The sequence below is a fragment of the Falco cherrug genome, chromosome 9 (assembly GCF_023634085.1).
Source record: "Falco cherrug isolate bFalChe1 chromosome 9, bFalChe1.pri, whole genome shotgun sequence".
NCBI classification, from domain to species: Eukaryota; Metazoa; Chordata; class Aves; order Falconiformes; family Falconidae; genus Falco; species Falco cherrug.
Window position 1 is genome coordinate 36,452,821 of NC_073705.1, and position 19,451 is coordinate 36,472,271.

The 19,451-nt window shown below is 38.3% G+C and overlaps 1 long non-coding RNA gene across 1 annotated transcript in view; it reads right to left on the reverse strand.

Moving 5' to 3' along the window:
- LOC129736814 (uncharacterized) overlaps positions 1 to 19,451 on the reverse strand; it is a 78,823-nt gene that overhangs the window by 2,480 nt on the left and 56,892 nt on the right. Inside the window, exon 2 of the long non-coding RNA XR_008733898.1 lies at positions 6,570 to 6,617. This is a non-coding gene — a long non-coding RNA (uncharacterized LOC129736814). The remainder of the gene's footprint in view (positions 1 to 6,569; positions 6,618 to 19,451) is intronic.

A 19,451-nucleotide genomic window follows, 5' to 3' on the forward strand; every position in this document is an offset into this window, starting at 1 on the left:
TGCTTTCATTACTAAATAGTTTATAGGATACAGACCTTACACAAAAAAATCAGGATTTTAATGATTTACATGGATTTCTAGGATGATGAAGATTCACAAAGATAAGCTGTTATAAGTTTATAACTCAGTACCAAAATGCAAGTCACAATTATAGAGAGAGAGTTACAAGTGAAGAAGCTTCCACGAACAGGAGACTTAATGACATTTTAATAATTTATATCAATTAGACCATTCCAGTGTTACCCTTATATTCAAATCCAGACTGGAATGAAGAAAAATGGAAAAGAAAGCAAAACATTTAGGGTGTCTGTGAAATACAAAAACTTTTAAAGGAATATTTCCCAGATTGTCATCAGATAGAAGCCTTGACTTTCAGACCACCAACCTGCTTAAGAGAATCTGTACAGCTGATCACTATGGAGAGAAAACTCACAGCACCAGCTTGACATACCAACAGTGAAAACACACTTGGTTCTTCCTAATACATTTCACTTTTATTCAGCTGTTGATTCAGAGTACTTGACAACTCACAACTCAAGTCTCCAGGACAACTACATCAAACAAAAGAGAATTCCACAGGACTGCTGTATTTTTTTTTAAATAATGAAAATATGAAAAAATAATGTTTACAAAAAGGTAAAAAAGGGCTACTTTGTGTAGAGTAAAATCAATTTAAAACCTAGTATGGAAGGAGAAAAGGATTTCAAAGTGAAAAATTAAATGCTGAAGGCAGAATCATTGATAAAGATTAAGAAAGATTTTTGGGTTTGTGGGGGGTTTTTTGTGGGTTTTTTTCCTGTTTTTTACTATTTGTATCTGAAATAGGCTCAGGAGATCAATTATTAAGGTAGTGTCCCTTGCCATATGGGGAATCAAGCTGCAAATTCCCTGACTTGTTCATTTTTCCTGTGTGATTATAAGACATTTAACAACAAACATCTAGAGCAGATTAAAGTGGCTGGAAATTACTCTGAAAGAGAAAAAATATTCTGAGTTTCCTAAAGGTACTTTTTAGATGTTTTCAAACCTTTCTCCTCTTAGACTACCAAATAAATAATTTCAATTAATTGCAAATTAACTGACAATTCTGGAAACTTGTGTTAAAGGGCTTGGGGAAAAAAAAATAGAATGATCTGACTTTAAAGACCACAATGCCTCCCTTGCCTGCTATAATAGGTGAGAGTCTCAGCAAAGCTTCAAAAAGCTCTGCTCCCTGTTTGACTTCCTTGGACTTGAACTATCAGTCTTTTTCACTGAAGGCAAAGGCTTTCATGCACTACATTTGAAAATACGTATATTTTGAAATCCCCAAAGTTAGATATTTAACACTATGTGAGTTACTGTATTCAAACTATCTGCATTAAATATTTTAATGAATACATTCACATTGAAAATTAAACTGACCCATTGCACGTGTACACATGATAAGCAACATACTACTTCTAATTTTTATCCTAGACTATGTTAACTGTTCATATTCTGCATATCAATTTCTACTACATTTATGACAGGTAATAATTCAGTTAAGTCAAAAAGGTTTATAGAACCATGTGAGCTTGGCTTCTGAAGTATTCTGCTTCTGTTCTGAAGTAACTTGATGTATCAGGTTACTTAGTGGGTTTCTATTATGCTTGACAGTATTGGGCAGTGCATAGTTCTTACTTAACAGCGATTTATTGCATACTGGGATGAAAGAAGTAAGGCACTTTTGGTTAAAAAAACCCCAAACCTACAAGCTCTACCAAGTTGCATTAAGGTATTCAGAGGCTAGTACGAGCAGCTGTACAACAGCTCTACAGTTAGTAGCTTGTAATAGTGATCCAAAACGGAGCCCAGAATAATCAGTTCCAAATGTAACTGAAATCTCAAAGCTGGCAGCAAAGTGAAAAAGGACACTTCTGGGGCTGGACGCTATAGACTATGAACAGAAACAAGACAAGAAGTTCAGATTTGGGCTTTTGCAAATACATACATGCTCAGCAGACAAATATAAACCAATAAAAAAATATCTCTGAAACACACTATAAAATAATAAACAACTCTTTACTTTCTAAAAAGTATTTGTCTTTAATAGCTTCTTTGAAGCCTGTCTGGACTGTCAGAAGTCAAGACACCACTGGAGGGGCAGCTCAGTAACATACTACTGCTGTGCTATTAATTTCCTTCCTGGGAGCATTGTGGCTAGGAACGTCCTTCTAGTATTATTATCTATTATGTTAGTATTGAAGAAAAAAGGCAAATTAATTGCTTTTATTAAGAGAAAATAGTTTTATTTCCCTTAGTTGGTTTTTTTTTTTTCTTGTGGGACAAATGCTAACTGTAATCCTGACTCTTCACAGCATGTTTCCTCTTAAAGAATTAATTATGTTAGTAACAACTGTTGAGTACATAAATGGTATGTTTGCCTGGCAAATGAAAAACAAATATTTGAGTTCCTACTCTATCCCTTTCAGTATTTCACATCCCACGGATGTGTCCTACCAGGTTGGCCAGGGGCTATTTCTCTCATACTTAAGATTCTTCATTCTTAGAAACTGTTTCAAAGGCTTTTTTTCCCCCATTTAGAAACAAATTATTTGGAAATCTGATTAACACTTATTAAAAAAAGACAACAACTCATCAGACTTATTTACTTGACCCCAGACACTCAGAACTATTCCAACGAGACCCAGTTTTTAAGCCACAAATCTGAGTGTCAGTATCCATTTTACTAACAATTTGCATGGTAGGCATTGCTCCTCCCATTCTCTGTGGGCATTTACTGCCTTATCTCAGAGGCAGCCAAGGCCTGGTTTCCTACCTGTAGATTTCCAAAGTCTTCATCTTGGCACATTTTCTTATCTACCTTTTCTACTTCACCTCCCTGGAAAGCAGAAAGGTGAAAACAAACAGCTAGGCAGAACCAGAAGGAACACATATTGTTTAAAAACAGAAACTTCCATGTACCAGCTGGAGAAAATTTTCACAAAGTCACTACCTTTCTGTCTACCCTCTCAGATCTTATCTTTAAAGGAAGTCAATGAAACACCTTCAGAGAAGCCTTGGAATTACAGCTGCATTAAAAAATAAATCAATCACAGAATCCATAGTAATACGAGTTTTATAATTCTAAAACCTTTCTATTCCACATACACTAATTAGAAAGACAACTCATCACCTCTTCCACTGTTAACAGTTTCTTTCTATTGCAAGAACTTGTCATGTTTTTCCCATCAAATTTGTCTCAGTCAGCACTCGGCTTCAAGTTTGCCACTGTTTTGTCTGATAAGGAGACAGTGCGACCCAAAGCTCATCCACTTTTTTCCAGATATAATCAGATGGCCTGATAAAAGATACTCAGTATCTCTTCTGATAAATCTTGCATGTTTCAGACCTCTGGGCAAACACAATTACAATCTCACTTTCAATAGTTCCTTACTGCAGCATACTTCTCTTTCAGTATCAAATGGATTTCCTTTATTCAGTCTCTTTTGAGGTTTGCTGCAATAATCTGGATGAAAAGTCCACAAAGTTCATTAGCAAATGGTCATATTTAGTACTTAAGTTGTTTTTTCTATATTACCTCACTTGTTGAGCAACCTCAAAGTTTAGTTAATATATACAACATATGTAAGAGCCACCACAGCCAAGGCATGCTGGAAAGCTGCTCTGATGTAGGTGGCTTATGATTATCTGATTTGATGCACACTTCATACACTCTTACTGAATACAGATATTTTTTTTTCCTAATGCTGCTTGCAAAATCCAGAAAGTATGAAATTAGGTTTACCCCATGCAGGAGCCCTGTGGCCTGGGAAGAAATTTCTGTCTCTGGCATCCTATTTTCACACACAATTTCTTTTTGCTGTGTATGTGGTGTAGTGACTGCTTTTTATGCAAGGATTTCTGATAAAAAAATCTAAACCCAGTCATGCTAGGAATGAACAAATGGCAGATATAGTAAGGAAATATGTTACTTCAAAGATAGGAGTAGGCTTTTGGAAATCATTTGAATGAGCTATCAATCTTCTTGTCTGGATGCAAACAGTATACGTGTGTTACTCCTCTGGAGTCCAGTTCATGTTGTTTTGAGGCTCTCCAAATCTTATTTTTGACATTTTTTCTGACACATGTCACAAGGTGGGGGACTTATCAGCTGAATACAGCACAGTACTGCTATGAACAGAGGAAATGATCATCTGTCTGCACTTGTTCCAGTAGATATACTCCATCAAACTCAGGAATTCAGAATCACCTTTAACACTCCTTGGGAGCATTTCAGTGTCTTCTGGAATTTATCCACCTACAGATACCTCCTTACATCCTCAAGACGAACCAGGGCACAGGAGGCTATGTACAGCATCTGATCAGCCAGTGTCACTAAAACGGAAATGTTTACTGTTATTGCATGGAAAGAAAACTCGATTTCTGCACTGAAGAGTTTCGCTACGACCTCTAGAGCGACAGATGCCCACACTTTCATCTCAGCAAAGCAACAGACCATTAGTGGGAAAGTATTATCCCTCTACAAGTTTTTTCCTATGGAGACGATTTAGACTTGCCAACAGTTTTCTTCTGCTGCTTTGGCATCCCCTTCTTGTTCACTCCCTCTTCATTCAGTAACTTTCAGCATAGTCTTAGATAGCACCAGATACCTAAAAGTAGGTACTGAAGTACTACTAAATGTAGTCCTGAAGATTCCCAAACAATGCAAGGCTGACAATCATCTAGACAGTCTTTCTCCAAGACATTGGGAAATTATCTTCTTGGATAACTAACATGAGGAAGTCCAAAATCCAAAAGAATTTCTACAGAGGCCAAACTCCACTACATGATGATGCAGAGCTGTTAGGAGGAAAGAAGCAGCAAAACAGGAGTTACAGTGCTAGTGGGAGACTTCCAAAGCCCCTGGGAAACTGTAACACTATTAAAGATGAAATATTCTCATTCTGTCACTGGTTCTTTCAAGCAGACACTAACTAGAGGACCCTAGAAGAGATCCCCTAAGTGAAAAATGCGTAACAGTTAGGAAGGTACTCCAGATATCCTGGGTCTGTTGAATCATGGCTATTGTTGGACACAGGTTACTGTACTAATATCTTGTTGGTAGGAATTGTATGGTGGTCTTTATGTTCCTATGAGTGTATTTAATACAATGGCTCTAAAAACAGGATACACAGTATTGCAACATTGAAGTGTGCAAGTTCTGCAGCTTGGAAGGTTCTCTGTCAATATGGTGGTGCTTTTACAAGACAAAGGGAGCCAAGGGTGGATGGATAGCTCTTGCCAAGATCCTATCTCAGCATAATACAAAAAACTGAGAGTGAACTTGCTAGAAAAAAGCCACTTGAGCAAACTGCCTTAAATGTAGGCCTGGAAAAACTTTTTAGCCATTTGGTTTGGGTACTGGGTTAGTTTCTGTGACATGAACGTTAGGCTCATCCTCTGTTTACAGCTGTTGAGCATGAAGTGCAATAATCTGGTTCTGCATACCTCTCTAGTTAACTTGCTCTGTCATAAGTCTACTAAACTCTCCCCAATGCTAAGCTTGATTGCTAATTGGTTATTGGTACCACCAGAAATAGTGACATGTGATCAACTTAGTGTGTCATGCACAGGGTGTGCTACCTACCAACATGCAGTGGAATAATTCATGTTAACACTGCAACAAGTACTGGACGAACTATATCCAGTCTCTTCTTCCTGTCTTTCTCCTTTATGTTGAAGAAAAAAGTATGTACTCTCCTCTCTGCCAACAATGCCATGTTTCTACCTGCCCATCAGTATCAAATATTTTATATTACATTTGTGATTAAACTGGTGAAACAATTGTGATTAAACAAGGAGAAAAATCAGCCAAAAAAAGTCTCTTATACCATTACATCCTTTCAAGAAAATTTGCACGTAAGAAAATATTAAAAAATTGTTTTTTCTAGAGGCAGAAAATAAACAATAGGTGTTCTAGTCTGAAAATCAAGCCAAAACACCTCAGCAGTCAGCAATAAATAACTGAAAAAAGAGAAGAAAAAAAAAAAAGAAAACAATGACTCACAGAATGAGATACTTAGTATGACAGATCTGGATTAGCAAGATCTTCAAAACATAAGAATGCTGGCATGAAAGAGACCAGATGTTGTTAGTATCATAACGTGTATTTTATGAGCTAGAACATTATCTATAGAGTTCTCCAAAGAATACCTGTAATCTACACACATTTCCTCCCAAAATAAATTCTGTTATTTAAGATTCTTGTCTCTTTTAATACATGACATGCATGTAAGCCATCTGAACATGAATGCAGTCAATGATCCTCTTAATATACTTTACAGCAGTTCAGACTGTAATGGAAAGCCCGGGTTATGCATCTAATTTTTAGCTGTACTGGATACATGATTGCTTTCTTGAGTGGCAATCACAAATTATTATCAAAGGCCAGCATAAATGGCATTCAGATTTCAACAACTGAGCTCAATACAACATTTAGAGCACTTAGTGCTTATTGTGAGTGTTGCTGATTGCTGCTTATGCAGATTACAAATATTGCAAGGTACCTTAGACAACCAGAGACATTTTCTTCCAATCCTACTTACCTCAGCTGACACCTCACTTTGTAGGTAATTTGACTGTGGTCTGCAGACCTACAGGGGAAAGCCAGTTTTCTACAGGGGAAAGCCAGGAGAAAACTGGAAGTCAGTTTGATTTAGGTGTGACTTCAACTGACCCACCACACATAGATGTTGAGGTCAATTTACATGAAAGGAGATGCTGACACACCACAGATGACTTTAAGGACCAATTACCCCAAGTTGTCACAACTGGAATCCAGTGAGCCATTTCAAACCTTCTCATGAGAGATATAAAGGAGATTTCAACTGAAGTACGTTTCCTTGTAGGAACAGAGGTAGAAGAGTGAAGAGCTGCAGCTAAGGCCCTGCTGCAGGGCTGTAGTTCTATCCATGGCAATTCTGAAAATGTTGATAACTTTCCATTTCAAAGTAACAACTAAATCTTCTAAATATCTTCTAAAAGAGGTAGAATTTTGAAGAAACTAAGTTTTTTTCAGACTCAAACCTAACCTGTTAGTATCTTCCCTTTTTAGAGATTTAAAAAGTGACTGTATGGGTGAGTTATTTGGATGTGGGCTGCCATTGTGGAAAGCCATAATCAAATTCCTCCCTGCTATTTAAGCATCACTCCAAGTCAAGTCAAATGCTGATATGGGTGTTCACCAATTACAAAATCAACGAAGTGGTATTCCAGGAATGGATCTGTTCCAAAGGGCTGGTTTTATTTAAGTCCCTGGCAATGCTGGTTTGTAAGCAGTGCTCTGTGCATGCTTGAGAAAGGAGTGAACACCTTGGCTGAGGTGCTGTGTCAAGACCTGCTATGTCAGGCACAGGTTTGGTCAGACCTTGGAGCTTCTGTGAGTAGGAGTTCCCAGGTGTGCAGAAGTCAGCCATCAGTTGCAACTAGAACTTCATGTATCATTTGTAGTATCAGAAACTACTTCATGTATCATTTGCCAGATTTTTTTCTGTAACAGGCAAAATATCTGTAAAATATCCTTTTCACTTCCCTGACCCTTTAGCAGCTTTTCATACCGGCTTATGTATGAAAAGTGCTGTGAATATTCTGTATTGTTTGCATGTGTCCTGCTCACTCCAGCTTTAGTTTGATTTCCCTGCATTTCCAGTGGGAAAACTCCTTAGTGTTAGCTAACATCTCTTATTGATAAAGCTTTACAGAAAATGAAAATAACTGTGTTTAATGCTTCAATGCAAATGATCAGGAGCTTTCCAAAGCAGAAAAACACTTAAAATCATGTTTACATCTTATGGACTACAGTGTTTTGAAAACACACAGTAATATAGGAATCAAACGTTTGAAATCATAGCTTTGCCTTTAATCTAAGTATTTGTTCTTTCTTCCTTACCTTACCTATCTTGCTTAGCTTAGCTACTTACCTCACTTTGTATTTGATGTAACAGCTGGAGTAAAACTAACCTCAAGAATTCATCAGTCCATACCCAGCTCTAAAACAGGATCCTTTATGCTAATTTCTCAGACAGTTATGAAGAGCTTCAAAGGCAAAGATTTCAAAATGCTCATAGGAAAGATGTTACAGTACTTCTCTGTCTTTCTATACCTAGCCCAAGTCTTCCCTGCTTAAAAGTCACAACCACAAAAATGGAGGAAAACTTGTTCATTTCTTTCTTCTGTTTTCTATATAACTTCATTAAGTGCATATTAAACAGTAAAACAATGCCCTTTTCTTCAGTGACATTTTTAACCTACTAGTGTCAAAACAGTTTGCAAAGCAGATGCCAGCCCTTACCCACATTTCACAGACATGTAAAAAGAAACATGGAGAAGCTGAGGCCAGAGCCAGAATCCCAGCCCAGGGCCTTCTATGCTATGGTCATGCCAGAAGTGATCTAAATCTATCAATCACAATTCAAGTTTAGATCATGCACTAAAATATTTATCTTTCGTAGTAGATTTTTCACTGTCTTAGTAGCTAAAGAAATGTATTACTGTTGTCTAATAAAAGTAAACAAATAACCTTTGCCTCAAGCATTACAAAGTATCTTGGGCTGGAAAAAAATGGGGAGTGTTGAATTTCCTTACAAACATCACAGTGTCTGTCCAGCAAGTTGTGAGACAATATTCAAGACCATGTGGGAGGTAAGAAAGTTAGAGCTTCTTTATTCAGCCCTGCTTGGCGTGTATGTGTGCTTCAGATCATGTTACATGGAATAGCCATACAGATAGGATATCTCCAAAGTTTTTTTTCTTTTTATCTTCACCAGCTGCTGTACACCTATTGTCCGAGAAAGTAATGCTGCTTATCATCAACTGCTTTGATTTTCTCCAGCCCAACCTCCCAACTATTGTCATTGTCCACTAGAGTCACAGTTCTTTTCTACAGCCTTTAATACCCATGCAGATCACAAGTCTTATTACCAAGTTACACCATAAATAGCTTTTTAAATAGGCAGTTGGCGCTCCCTCTCTCATGCTCAGACATTTTCTCCAGTCCAGTAGACCTTGCAAAGAACTGCTGCCCAGTTCACCGTACTGTGATACGATCTCTGTCGTTTATTCAAAGATGCACTTCACGGCACTCAACTGTATGCAACTGAAATCCTTACAGCATGGGGCAGGGGGGAGAAACATAGCTGTTCATTCAGGTCCATGTGCATCACACATTTTCTGTATGTCAAGCTTTGGCCGTTTCACAAGTGCTCCTCAGCAGCTTTGAGAATTGCTGCAATAGCAGTTCTCGGTATGGACCAATATTTTCTCCATAGACAGAGCAAAACTCTACTGCCAAAAGAACAATGCACAAAATCTCTTGTCTCACGCAGAGATTTCCCCATCCCAAGAAACTAGCTATAGGGAAGAAACACATCACTGTATTTTGCCTGTGAATGCAAAACCTGGCTGTGTATTTTAAATGTCCAGCTGCCTCTCGAAGATATGGGGATATATTCAAAGACAAGTTCAGCAATTCACTACCCCAGATGGTTTGCACCATCATTCCCTTTTTCTAAAATCACATTGCATTTGTTTGTGAGAGGAAACAGGGTGGTCTGTGTTTTAAGTTCTTCCTGAAGCTATTGGTAGTCACAAAGAAAACCTGATTAAAACCAGCTCCTTCCATGTTGCCTCCTCCTCTATCACATGATGCAATCATTTACATTAATAACAGTAGAGTGCAGAGAAGACCTGCTGAGCCTTTAATAAACTTCCTTTATCCAATCACTTAAAATGTTCTTTAAAGTTGCAACTGAAGTAATACAAAGCCCGCATAACAGTATACTTGACATTTATGATCTTGGCAATAAATCTGATTTTTGTTTTTGCAATGTCTGCTTTTGATTAATTGTAAAAAGTTTACTATAAATACTTCTAGAGAAACAGTGGAATGGTTATTAAACTTCATTCTGCATGGTAATACCTTAAATTATAATGGAGCAAATGCCTTAAATGATGTACATTAAATTCAAAGTACTACAAAAAGCCAAATGCTCCCAAGTTCAACTTTCATTACTGCTCTCATTAGGGAATAATTCTGAGGCACCCTGATTTTCTTCTAGCCTTGGTGTCTATTAATGTAGTGCATAATTCTGTACAGCTTTTAAGTTAAAAGCTCCACTGTTCAAATGTAAGCAACATCTGTAATGCATCTTAACCCCCCTTATTTTTTATACTACAGCATGATAAAGTTAGCATAGCAAAAGACTGTAATCTAGGCTTGAAAGTTTAAGAAAAAACACCCCACTATTACTATTATATTTTAGCATAACACAAGCGGAACCCAAGAAATATAATTACATCAGAATTCTGCAGCAGAAAAGACCTGGCAGCAAGCTGTATGGGGTGCATTTTTATCACTTCAGTAAACTGACTAACCTGATACTCATGGGTCCTTTTCTGGAAGGGTGCCACAGCTGAAGGGTAATAGAACTATAATGAACAGCTCCAAATTAAATTATGCTGTTGTAATGTGGCATTATTTGGCATAAATGATTTCATTGCAATTAAGAAAACAGATACATAGCCCACAGCAGGTGGTTGGTGATGTACTAGCACCGGATAAGTTGGCCTGCCGACAGAAAAAAACGGCAAGAGGAAAGATTATGCATACAGAAGCAGGTCTGCTATCCAGTACAATAAACATAAAACTGCATTATTAAAGAGGTAACTGATATCGCAGAGAATTAAAATAGCTACTATATAAACGTTTCTGAAGTGTTTGTCTGACTTGGTGCAGAGGCCACAACTAGACCTGTGTAGTGTACAAATCTCATTAGTACCTCACCAAATAGGTGTGAAATGATGGATGGGCCATGATTTGTTATCTGCCCAAGAGTTCACTGTTCTCCTAATTAAAGTGTGCAACTAAAATCAGCCTTTTTAGAAGCCCATTTTGCTTGTGATTCTGCCACTTGTAGACAGTCCTACCACACTCAACAGTTGAAATAAATCAGACTTTATAACAGTTTTTAAGAGCAACAAAAAGTCATGTTTCCAACACTTTCTATTTTCTCTGGTGATTTTTTGTTTGATTTGTAACTAATTTTTAACACAAAAATGTTGCTTTATTGATATGTCTTTGAACTTAGAACATTTTAAAATCAGCAGTTATCATCAACATGAGACAGATCACGTGCTGAACAGAAGAATCGAGTAATTGCTCATTACAATTGAATAAAAAACAAATAAAGCAGGCATCTTCCAAAAGTTCACTAGCCCTATTTCATCCCTGCATGAACACACAATGCTGATGCACTTTGCAGCTCTTTCCAGATGCAACTGAAGGCTCTGTACAAATAGTGAGCTCCATTTATACAAACACTCGCTCTGTTCCCTCACCCTGAAGGTGTGCAGACAGGTAATCACATGGTACTAGGCAGTATAGAAGAGCTCATGGACAGCAAGTATTTCAGATGATATAAAAATCTATACAGCCATAGGGAACAACTTGTCTGCATACACCAAAAGCAATGCAAACAGTTAAACACAAATGCATACGTCAAAGGAGTCCATTCAATGCAAGTTCTCCAAGAACATGAAAAAGAAATTTTTAAAATTCATATAGATGGACTCAAAGTATTTATGGTGACTCAAGAAAATGCTGAAAACATGCACAAGCCTTGAGAAGTGTTCATGCTGTCTAGTTTCCTTAGAGATGTTGAATTCTATGACTAGCTTTTTTTTTTTTATTATTATTCTCGCTTTTCACCGACTCTTCACTGAGATATGTTGCTTGGTTCCCCACATAACACGTAATTACACTTCTCATCTTCTTTTCCTTCTCTTCATCACATTTCTACTGGCACCACACTTACCACCAACTACCCATTAGCTCTCTTCGTTTTAGTTTGTCCAATAATTCATCCCCTATTCCAGACCAGAAGTTAACAGCCTCCAGGGAGATGTTTTTTCCAGAACTGCACATAAGAGATTATCCCAGAATCACTCTGTAGAGCCTGCTATCAGATGCCCTTTGACACAGGTTAGGGGAACTCTGACCTTGTCCGGTTTGTAATTCCTATGTCTTGGGAAGAACCCATTGGAGACAATAACATGAACACCTGAGAAACATCAGGGATTCACATCAGTTGAAGTTCTAAAGACAAATCAGCTTATGTTTAGTACTCAAAACTGAGACAGTACAGCTCGTCTTTGTCCTTGAATAATGTTTATTCACAAAGTATTTTAAAATATAAGCTAGCAATTGAGATCTTGATACTGTTTTATCCCACTGCTACCATCAGCCATTATCACCCTCACCATCAATACCAGAAAACATCAAACAAAATCAAGAATACCTAATGGTACAAGAGACTACAAGGTAAGTTAAAATAGCCTTAGACTGTTTCTTAATTAGACAAACTCATTAGGAAAAAAAAAAAAAAAAGAAGCTAGTAAACTAAAGAACAGAATAATAAAAAGTTGCAAGCTTCATAATCTATGGTTTCCCAACTCTTCAACAAAATAAATCATAAATATATTTTTAACTATCAAGTGTTGGTGTGCTGAAGCTGGTTCTCACTCCTCCTGCTGTCTTGGTACCGCCTCTCCTCAGACCCTGTTTTTTAAACCCTCAAGAGCAAGGCTGTGATAATTTTCTCTAAATCTTTTCACATTCTTGTACTATGACAGCTCCAGTGTTTGGGGACACTATGTGTATCAGAATTACACCCATAGACTCCAGAGGGCAGGAGGCAGAAACTCCAGAATGTGGGAATGTAACCCTGAACAAAATAAAAAATGCAGTTTTAACCATGTCAGCTTCAGGTGAGACTGTGAAACCTACTTGTCAAGGACCCAAGAAGGATATTTCAGCTTCAGCCCATCTCCTGGGGAGAGTGACTTTCTGAATGTTTTGCTTTGGCTTTCCATGTCAGACAAGCAAAGCCTTTCAGTACTCCTACTTTACAAGTTACTCCTGACTTCAGCACCACAGGTCACACTGCTGCAGTTCAGAGTGTCTTACAAGAGCACCAAGCCACAGGAAAACACTGGAAATTTGTAGTGGCACAGAATCTTTTAAAAAGGCAGGAGCACTGCATCAGGCTCATGGGATAATTTAGTTTGGAAGGCACCTGAGGAGGCAGAGTCCAGTCTCCTGCTCAAGGCAGGGTCAGCTCTGGGGCCAGAGCAGGCCGCTCAGGGCTTTATCCACGCAAATCCTGAGAACCCTCAAGGATGTAAAACCCCTCCACCCCCACAATTTGTTGTCATTCACAATTATGATGAGAATGTACTGCCTCACCTCCTCCAGGTTGCTGATTAAAATATTAAACAGAGTGAGTCACAAAGTAGACCTCCCACAGCACTCTACTTGTCAATGCCACTCATTAAGTTAAAACAATAGGTTAGAGCAGGGGAGAAAGGCCCAAAGCAGACAGAAGTACTGGCAGCATAATTCACTGTCAGTGACCTAGGATTGTGGCTTTGCCTGTTCTGCCCTGACATATCAAGACAGCTCACCTACATCCTTTTTTTGCCTCAAGATCCAATCAAGCTATATTCACCTTGGCCAGTATTCAGCAAAGGTCTGTAATAATTAGCTGTCAAGTCTTTCACTGCTCCTCCATGCAATCTTATTCACATACAACCATTCATGACAGATCATGCTTAACCCTGTATTTCCTCCAGCAAAGAAGAGAATAATCTTTTCCAAATTAATGAAAACACCTGGAGTATATGTTACATACATACATATATATTATTTCTAAATGTAGGTTTCATTAAAACATGTAATTTTTTCGTCTTCTCTGCAATATAGAATCATGTAATGGATAGTTCTGTAATGACAATCCCACCAATATGACTAGAGAGATTTAAAAAATAAGTGAGCATCCTGCTCACTAAAATGTCTATATTCCACCACAGTGGACTCAGATATTCTTCCAGCAGCAGTGCTGGCCATCACTGGTCCATGTTAAAATTAACCTTAAAGAAAGAGGGATGTTTTCTGGTACTCCCCAGATCCTCAGACTGCCCTGCAAACAGCTGTTTTGGTGCACTTCCAGGGGCGGCTCTAGGAACAGGAGCACACAACCAGAAAAGCTTCCCCAGCTGTCACAGACACCAGTGGGAATGGAAACACATGTGGAATCATGGCTTCGTTTATGACAAGAACCATTACATGGATAAACTATGTAACAAAGAATAGTAACAATTTTGCATAAGCAGCAATAATCTTCCTTAATACTCATAATGTAAATATTTCTTTTATTCAGTCTGTATTCCAATTCCAAACCAATTTTTAGGCAATAATATCAAAATTACACATAAAAGAAAAAATATGACCATGACTTGTCCCTGAAAGAGAAAGCAATGACTATGTAAATCTCTGCATCCTTCACGTATCTTCTGTGGCTGCTGGCTAGTTAAGCAGTGCAAGGAATTTCATTTTCCTCATGGAGTCAGAACCATGCTGGGTGAGGAAATTAAGATACAGAGGAAAGGGGGAAACAAATTTTGCTGCATTTTAAAACCACCTTTTCCAGACACAGAGAAACAAACAGCCTGGATATGGGAAAAAAGCTTTATTAGTGAAAAAGTTTTAAGGGCTTCCATCACTTCTGTTAGCTCATTACTGAAAAGTTAAGTATATCTCAGCTCTGATTTACCTTCCCCTGATTTTTTATTATTTCTTTTCATTTATTTATGTTCCTAAGAAAGATGAGCCAGGGGACTGCAAGGTGCAGAATGAGACAACCAGCCTAGTACCCCATGCCTATATTATGGAGGTTGCTGATACTCTCTTACTAGTGCCAATAGACACTTGCAATTAGTCCAATGAGTAGGATCTCATGTATTTCTAGCTTAGTTTGATCTGAGCACCTTCTGCTTGTTGTTCCTATTGCTAATATCTAGGATTAGAGGACCTGTGTACTTCCTTGTGATAGGGGACCCTCTGTGTAACATTGCGGATCCTGTAACTGGCAGTCTAACCTGTCAAGCTCCCTTAGCCCTGTGTTGTGTCCTATTCCAGCCCAACAAGTCATCCTCAGGAAACAACCTGGGGTTTGGGGTTAGCTCTTTGGGGGTCTACAGAGCAAGCAAAGTAATGCTACAAGCTCTGTGAAGGAGTCTGCAAACAAAATTGTCTGTAAACCCTGCATATTTTTTTATGCTTTTGGTAAAGTAACAATAACTGCCTCATTCTGCCCTCTGTGATACCCTTACCACGATGTCTTACAGAAACTTCCCAGCAAGTCAGGATGGTACTAGAGAAACACCTTAAGAGCAAGTGTTTTATAGAGACTACTCAGGCTGTCTTTTATATGGTAATTAATCAACATTAATTTCACCCTTAAGTGTTATCAATTCAAGGCACCAGAGGTCTGTGGTTACATCTTCAACATTTTCTGGTACAGTGAGACTTCTGTGACACCCCTAAATTCACCAGCAAATGTCACTGGTATTAAAAGTGCTAAAACATGGACATCGGTGATTTTTTGATGATATAGGTGCCTCTCATCCAGGTACTGTGTCTATATATCTTTAGGTTTGTAATTCCTGATGCTTACCCAGCTTCAGGCTCCATGTTTTTAAGATTCTGCAATGATTATGATTACTAAAGCAAGAGAATAAGCAAACACACTCTTTCCCTTTTAGTATAAGCAAACTGACTTTTGCTGCTGCCTTTGCAATGTTCCTGGCATAGCCTTCATAAATAGCCACCATCAACAGAAAGAGCAGCTTGCTGGTTAGAAAGCTGGCTTGGTCCCAAAAGCACCGTCACATCCCAACTTCCTTTTCTCAGAAAGTGTTATTTATTAAGAAAGCTTACACTTGAGGATGAAGAAGCATTTTACAGTACTGCTTTCTCAAGCTCAAGAAAATCAGTTTGCCTTTAGTATCCAGAATGTTTGCATCTCTCCATCTGCTGCAACTAGTGCTGGCGTCACCAATACTGACAGCACAGATCTGCCATTGCTGTGACTTGCTATTTTTTGTTTTGGTGAAAAACAAACCATGAGAACACATTGTTTTTTTTAAATGATGTCACAACATTAAAAAAAAAAGTTTCCTTGAAGAGTGGTCTTTCTTATTCACTTTACAAAAATACCTCTTTTCTTACAGAAAATGACATAGAGAATAAAAAAGTACCATTTCTTGGTTGCTCAAAGCACCTGGGTGTATTGCCTTAGGCCTTGCAGAATTGCTAATCCTGAAACCCCTCACTTCAGCCAGTTGTGACTCCTTCTGCACCCACCTGCACACCGCGTGGGGATGGGATGTGGATCTGCTACCTTTCTCTCCTTAGTGCAGAGCTGTCCCAGACTCCTGCAATAATCAGCTCAAGGGCAGAAAAATGTTTTGCCTGACAGGGAAAGCCCTCAGAGTTAGGGTAAATCAAGCATGTATTACATTATCTGCTTGAAAGGTGCAACTCATGCCACTCTCCAGCTAACCTTGGATCTGGTTCTGTAGCCTTTGCACTGTACTATCTCTTTGGATGAACTGCTTCACTAAAGCCCTTGGAATTTTTGATGTAAAATCATTTGATCTGTGCAGGTTACAGAAGCTGGGGCACTGGGACTGTTCACCTGAACAGCCAACATGAAAACCAATGCCTGCTCCCAGCTATGCTGCAGCCTGTCTTCTGATCCTAGTCAGCCTGCAGTTTACTGGATGATCTCAGTATTTTTTCTCATTCCTGTTTACTGTCTCTTTCCTCCCCTTGATTACTGACCTTTTTCCTTCTCTCTGATCTTAACAGAGACCACAACAGTAACAAACCCCTTCCTACAGGAGGAAGGGAAACTGCATTCCAGAACTTGTCTGTAGTGATTGTGTATTGGGTAGAACAGGACACTGGTTGCTTCCTTCTAGGAAGCAGGATCTAAGTAGTATCTAAGAGCACTGTCACCAGTCTCCTCTTTCTGACTACCTGCTGGGTTAACTCAGATCCCCACCTTTAGTGTATAGTGCTACTGCATGTGATAGCAGCAATGACTGCCTGTGCATCATTTCAAAATATAATTAAATCCATTAAAAGAACATGATCCACTCTCAACCAATTACATGATAAAAATTACATGAAATAAACTCTGAATGTGGTAAGGAGTGAAAGTATTTTCATCTATTTTGAGTAATAAAATAAAGTTAAACTGGTGTTTTCAAAAAACATACTCTATTCTAACCAGCAAAATTGTTCTACATTTTGTCTTCATTGACAACAATCTGAACAGCAATCTAATTTGAGATTGGATAGATGAGCTATCGCACACTAGATATGCATATGCAAGGCTTTCTCTCATACAATGTCAGATGTACTTTTCATTTTGTGGATAAAACTAACCATGTTTAAAAACTGAAAAGACATTTTCTGGCATCATTATGCAGTAGCAAGGTGCCTAAATACATAGTTTAGATTTTTTTCTAAGAACATCTGGTCCCAGGTTCAAAGTTTTGGAACCTTTTGCTTTTAACAGTGATGAGATATAACAGTTATTGAGTGAGACTAAGGGAGCAGTAGCCTCTTCTGCGATGTCTGATAAGATGAATTGGAAAGGAGGGATCACAGTAAATCCCACATAAGCATGCCATCTCCGTGCTGACAAAGCCTGTCATGTAAATCCAGAGAACCCAGTGACTAAGGCAATGTTGTTTTGCACAAGAGATGCTGGAACAAGAAGGCAGTTAACATGCCATGCTGGAAACGCAGTATCTGGTTTGTCAGAAAAAAACCCAAACAAACCAGTGTGGAAAAGGGGTGAATTTCAGCAGTTCTACTTTGCATTTGTGAACTTCCTTCCTTTGTGTTCTGCCTTGATACAGCTGTCAGGGCACAGCAGACTTCCTGTACAGCAGCCTCCCTTGCAAACCACTTGTCTTTCCCTTGTACCGACACCGCCTTGCTCAGCAGGACCTTGCTCTGAGCCAGAGTCCAGAGGCAATGCTGTAACACTCACACAAAGACTTAACAAGAGTTGTGCCATTAACTGCTCAAAGGCAAATACATTAGACATGCAAAGAAACTACATTAAAAAGTCTGGACAATTTAAGTGATAGAAGTCTGGCTGCCGCAGGGATCATCTTTTTGTTATGTGTTGTAAAATGTCTCACTCACAAAAACCCAGCAAGAACTCAAAGTGCAACACATAAAAGAATGCCGCTGAATATATTAAACAGTATGTTGAAGCCTGTTTTGAGCAAATACATGGAAAAGAGAAATGAATATTAATGTGTGCATAATTTAACTAAGTATCAAAAATAAGGAGAACAATTTTTAATCTGAAAAAAAGAGAAGAGTCTAGAATTTTGTATTACCACAGACATGTTCTTGATAAAAGCAATTATCCTTCTCTCTCCCACTGAGCCATATTTGTCCCTGTTGCTACTATACCAATTTCAACAGAGTATTATCAGGAAGATTCTAATAACAGCTTCCTTGTTATTACACTTGTCATTACGCTTTCCTCAGTAACAAACTGAAGCATTCTGTGTTGCGAGTGAATGTGGTGAAACAGTAAACAACAATTAGGAAAATGGGAAATATCACATCTCTTCCCATTCTAGAACTGGCAGTTTCTAAATCCAGATCTTATATTGGCTGATCACTGAGTAACTCAGTTCCTTTCTCAATTAGTTACTTTATTATCCAGAGAAGTATTTTTTAAATGCTGGCTCCTCAAACTTGAACTAAGAAGTCAGTATCTTAGATGCTACTCTGAATGTTGAGTATAGATGAACTTGGCTGCTGAAGGCAATGGTCTTCAATGTTTTAAGTCATGTTAAGGAATAAAAATAGAAATCAATTTTTGAAACTGTTTCAAATTTTGCAACCTCCCCCCAAAAAATAAATATTTAATTTCTAGAGTCAGATATCTAGAAAGTGCTGAGAAGAAGAATGTAAAAGAGGAGTTAATGTAGCTGGTTTGAATTAAATGTTAATACTAACAAAGGCAAAAAAGAAGACAGAAGAATTAATAGAAGGCAAAATGGTTTGAAAATCCACAATAATATTACAGCTTTCTCCTTTGTTATGCTCTGTGAAATAGCTTAAACAACTTCTGTTTACTATAATATTTAATGAGCACCTTAGAGCTAGGGTAATCCCAGCTCTGGTATTTGCACAAAGCACTTAATCTTGCTGTAGTTCTTGACTCTGACAGATCATCCCAGAGGCTTGCAAATGTGGGAAATCAGTCATGTGCAGCACTCGGTAGACCTCTTGGCTGCCTACCTCCTGAAGGAGGTTTGCTGAGCTTTTGCACAATGTGCTGTCACAGAAATTGAGCAAAAAGGAAAGGAAATGGGTGAAGACACTGGTCTAAGGAGAGTTATGGAAACTAATGACTAGGCTGTAACATGGGAAGGGAACAGAACAGAGAACATTAAGTGAGCTAGAAGGGAAATTGGAGCCTTTCTAGGCTAATGTGAGTTATGAGGGGGCTTCTTGTGGCATAAGCAGACAATTTATCTTCATGTAAGAAAAA